Source organism: Ptiloglossa arizonensis, unplaced genomic scaffold, assembly GCF_051014685.1.
Source record: "Ptiloglossa arizonensis isolate GNS036 unplaced genomic scaffold, iyPtiAriz1_principal scaffold1343, whole genome shotgun sequence".
Taxonomy (NCBI): Eukaryota; Metazoa; Arthropoda; class Insecta; order Hymenoptera; family Colletidae; genus Ptiloglossa; species Ptiloglossa arizonensis.
The window spans coordinates 1-5,000 of NW_027479713.1; positions in this window are offsets into that span (position 1 = coordinate 1).

Here is a 5,000-nt window from a genome sequence, read left to right on the forward strand (position 1 = left end):
CGTTCTCGAGATAATAGAGAAGAACTGTTCGATACGTGCCGAAAGTTTCAAAGTCCCAGCGGCGTGATGCTTCCCGGTCACATCGGTCCGGAACGAAAATTTCGAGCTATCCACACGTTAGGCACACCACCGTGTAGCTGGCATGCTAAAACACGCTGCTGTGTGCTCAAAGTGTACGGTCGTCGTGTCCGTTCTCGAGATAATAGAGAAGAACTGTTCGATACGTGCCGAAAGTTTCAAAGTCCCAGCGGCGTGTTGCTTCCCGGTCACATCGGTCCGGAACGAAAATTTCGAGCTATCCACACGTTAGGCACACCACCGTGTAGCTGGCATGCTAAAACACGCTGCTGTGTGCTCAAAGTGTACGGTCGTCGTGTCCGTTCTCGAGATAATAGAGAAGAACTGTTCGATACGTGCCGAAAGTTTCAAAGTCCCAGCGGCGTGTTGCTTCCCGGTCACATCGGTCCGGAACGAAAATTTCGAGCTATCCACACGTTAGGCACACCACCGTGTAGCTGGCATGCTAAAACACGCTGCTGTGTGCTCAAAGTGTACGGTCGTCGTGTCCGTTCTCGAGATAATAGAGAAGAACTGTTCGATACGTGCCGAAAGTTTCAAAGTCCCAGCGGCGTGTTGCTTCCCGGTCACATCGGTCCGGAACGAAAATTTCGAGCTATCCACACGTTAGGCACACCACCGTGTAGCTGGCATGCTAAAACACGCTGCTGTGTGCTCAAAGTGTACGGTCGTCGTGTCCGTTCTCGAGATAATAGAGAAGAACTGTTCGATACGTGCCGAAAGTTTCAAAGTCCCAGCGGCGTGTTGCTTCCCGGTCACATCGGTCCGGAACGAAAATTTCGAGCTATCCACACGTTAGGCACACCACCGTGTAGCTGGCATGCTAAAACACGCTGCTGTGTGCTCAAAGTGTACGGTCGTCGTGTCCGTTCTCGAGATAATAGAGAAGAACTGTTCGATACGTGCCGAAAGTTTCAAAGTCCCAGCGGCGTGTTGCTTCCCGGTCACATCGGTCCGGAACGAAAATTTCGAGCTATCCACACGTTAGGCACACCACCGTGTAGCTGGCATGCTAAAACACGCTGCTGTGTGCTCAAAGTGTACGGTCGTCGTGTCCGTTCTCGAGATAATAGAGAAGAACTGTTCGATACGTGCCGAAAGTTTCAAAGTCCCAGCGGCGTGTTGCTTCCCGGTCACATCGGTCCGGAACGAAAATTTCGAGCTATCCACACGTTAGGCACACCACCGTGTAGCTGGCATGCTAAAACACGCTGCTGTGTGCTCAAAGTGTACGGTCGTCGTGTCCGTTCTCGAGATAATAGAGAAGAACTGTTCGATACGTGCCGAAAGTTCAAAGTCCCAGCGGCGTGTTGCTTCCCGGTCACATCGGTCCGGAACGAAAATTTCGAGCTATCCACACGTTAGGCACACCACCGTGTAGCTGGCATGCTAAAACACGCTGCTGTGTGCTCAAAGTGTACGGTCGTCGTGTCCGTTCTCGAGATAATAGAGAAGAACTGTTCGATACGTGCGAAAGTTTCAAAGTCCCAGCGGCGTGTTGCTTCCCGGTCACATCGGTCCGGAACGAAAATTTCGAGCTATCCACACGTTAGGCACACCACCGTGTAGCTGGCATGCTAAAACACGCTGCTGTGTGCTCAAAGTGTACGGTCGTCGTGTCCGTTCTCGAGATAATAGAGAAGAACTGTTCGATACGTGCCGAAAGTTTCAAAGTCCCAGCGGCGTGATGCTTCCCGGTCACATCGGTCCGGAACGAAAATTTCGAGCTATCCACACGTTAGGCACACCACCGTGTAGCTGGCATGCTAAAACACGCTGCTGTGTGCTCAAAGTGTACGGTCGTCGTGTCCGTTCTCGAGATAATAGAGAAGAACTGTTCGATACGTGCCGAAAGTTTCAAAGTCCCAGCGGCGTGTTGCTTCCCGGTCACATCGGTCCGGAACGAAAATTTCGAGCTATCCACACGTTAGGCACACCACCGTGTAGCTGGCATGCTAAAACACGCTGCTGTGTGCTCAAAGTGTACGGTCGTCGTGTCCGTTCTCGAGATAATAGAGAAGAACTGTTCGATACGTGCCGAAAGTTTCAAAGTCCCAGCGGCGTGTTGCTTCCCGGTCACATCGGTCCGGAACGAAAATTTCGAGCTATCCACACGTTAGGCACACCACCGTGTAGCTGGCATGCTAAAACACGCTGCTGTGTGCTCAAAGTGTACGGTCGTCGTGTCCGTTCTCGAGATAATAGAGAAGAACTGTTCGATACGTGCCGAAAGTTTCAAAGTCCCAGCGGCGTGTTGCTTCCCGGTCACATCGGTCCGGAACGAAAATTTCGAGCTATCCACACGTTAGGCACACCACCGTGTAGCTGGCATGCTAAAACACGCTGCTGTGTGCTCAAAGTGTACGGTCGTCGTGTCCGTTCTCGAGATAATAGAGAAGAACTGTTCGATACGTGCCGAAAGTTTCAAAGTCCCAGCGGCGTGATGCTTCCCGGTCACATCGGTCCGGAACGAAAATTTCGAGCTATCCACACGTTAGGCACACCACCGTGTAGCTGGCATGCTAAAACACGCTGCTGTGTGCTCAAAGTGTACGGTCGTCGTGTCCGTTCTCGAGATAATAGAGAAGAACTGTTCGATACGTGCCGAAAGTTTCAAAGTCCCAGCGGCGTGTTGCTTCCCGGTCACATCGGTCCGGAACGAAAATTTCGAGCTATCCACACGTTAGGCACACCACCGTGTAGCTGGCATGCTAAAACACGCTGCTGTGTGCTCAAAGTGTACGGTCGTCGTGTCCGTTCTCGAGATAATAGAGAAGAACTGTTCGATACGTGCCGAAAGTTTCAAAGTCCCAGCGGCGTGATGCTTCCCGGTCACATCGGTCCGGAACGAAAATCTCGAGCTATCCACACGTTAGGCACACCACCGTGTAGCTGGCATGCTAAAACACGCTGCTGTGTGCTCAAAGTGTACGGTCGTCGTGTCCGTTCTCGAGATAATAGAGAAGAACTGTTCGATACGTGCCGAAAGTTTCAAAGTCCCAGCGGCGTGTTGCTTCCCGGTCACATCGGTCCGGAACGAAAATTTCGAGCTATCCACACGTTAGGCACACCACCGTGTAGCTGGCATGCTAAAACACGCTGCTGTGTGCTCAAAGTGTACGGTCGTCGTGTCCGTTCTCGAGATAATAGAGAAGAACTGTTCGATACGTGCCGAAAGTTTCAAAGTCCCAGCGGCGTGATGCTTCCCGGTCACATCGGTCCGGAACGAAAATTTCGAGCTATCCACACGTTAGGCACACCACCGTGTAGCTGGCATGCTAAAACACGCTGCTGTGTGCTCAAAGTGTACGGTCGTCGTGTCCGTTCTCGAGATAATAGAGAAGAACTGTTCGATACGTGCCGAAAGTTTCAAAGTCCCAGCGGCGTGTTGCTTCCCGGTCACATCGGTCCGGAACGAAAATTTCGAGCTATCCACACGTTAGGCACACCACCGTGTAGCTGGCATGCTAAAACACGCTGCTGTGTGCTCAAAGTGTACGGTCGTCGTGTCCGTTCTCGAGATAATAGAGAAGAACTGTTCGATACGTGCCGAAAGTTTCAAGTCCCAGCGGCGTGATGCTTCCCGGTCACATCGGTCCGGAACGAAAATCTCGAGCTATCCACACGTTAGGCACACCACCGTGTAGCTGGCATGCTAAAACACGCTGCTGTGTGCTCAAAGTGTACGGTCGTCGTGTCCGTTCTCGAGATAATAGAGAAGAACTGTTCGATACGTGCCGAAAGTTTCAAAGTCCCAGCGGCGTGTTGCTTCCCGGTCACATCGGTCCGGAACGAAAATTCGAGCTATCCACACGTTAGGCACACCACCGTGTAGCTGGCATGCTAAAACACGCTGCTGTGTGCTCAAAGTGTACGGTCGTCGTGTCCGTTCTCGAGATAATAGAGAAGAACTGTTCGATACGTGCCGAAAGTTTCAAAGTCCCAGCGGCGTGTTGCTTCCCGGTCACATCGGTCCGGAACGAAAATTTCGAGCTATCCACACGTTAGGCACACCACCGTGTAGCTGGCATGCTAAAACACGCTGCTGTGTGCTCAAAGTGTACGGTCGTCGTGTCCGTTCTCGAGATAATAGAGAAGAACTGTTCGATACGTGCCGAAAGTTTCAAAGTCCCAGCGGCGTGTTGCTTCCCGGTCACATCGGTCCGGAACGAAAATTTCGAGCTATCCACACGTTAGGCACACCACCGTGTAGCTGGCATGCTAAAACACGCTGCTGTGTGCTCAAAGTGTACGGTCGTCGTGTCCGTTCTCGAGATAATAGAGAAGAACTGTTCGATACGTGCCGAAAGTTTCAAAGTCCCAGCGGCGTGTTGCTTCCCGGTCACATCGGTCCGGAACGAAAATTTCGAGCTATCCACACGTTAGGCACACCACCGTGTAGCTGGCATGCTAAAACACGCTGCTGTGTGCTCAAAGTGTACGGTCGTCGTGTCCGTTCTCGAGATAATAGAGAAGAACTGTTCGATACGTGCCGAAAGTTTCAAAGTCCCAGCGGCGTGTTGCTTCCCGGTCACATCGGTCCGGAACGAAAATTTCGAGCTATCCACACGTTAGGCACACCACCGTGTAGCTGGCATGCTAAAACACGCTGCTGTGTGCTCAAAGTGTACGGTCGTCGTGTCCGTTCTCGAGATAATAGAGAAGAACTGTTCGATACGTGCCGAAAGTTCAAAGTCCCAGCGGCGTGATGCTTCCCGGTCACATCGGTCCGGAACGAAAATTTCGAGCTATCCACACGTTAGGCACACCACCGTGTAGCTGGCATGCTAAAACACGCTGCTGTGTGCTCAAAGTGTACGGTCGTCGTGTCCGTTCTCGAGATAATAGAGAAGAACTGTTCGATACGTGCCGAAAGTTTCAAAGTCCCAGCGGCGTGTTGCTTCCCGGTCACATCGGTCCGG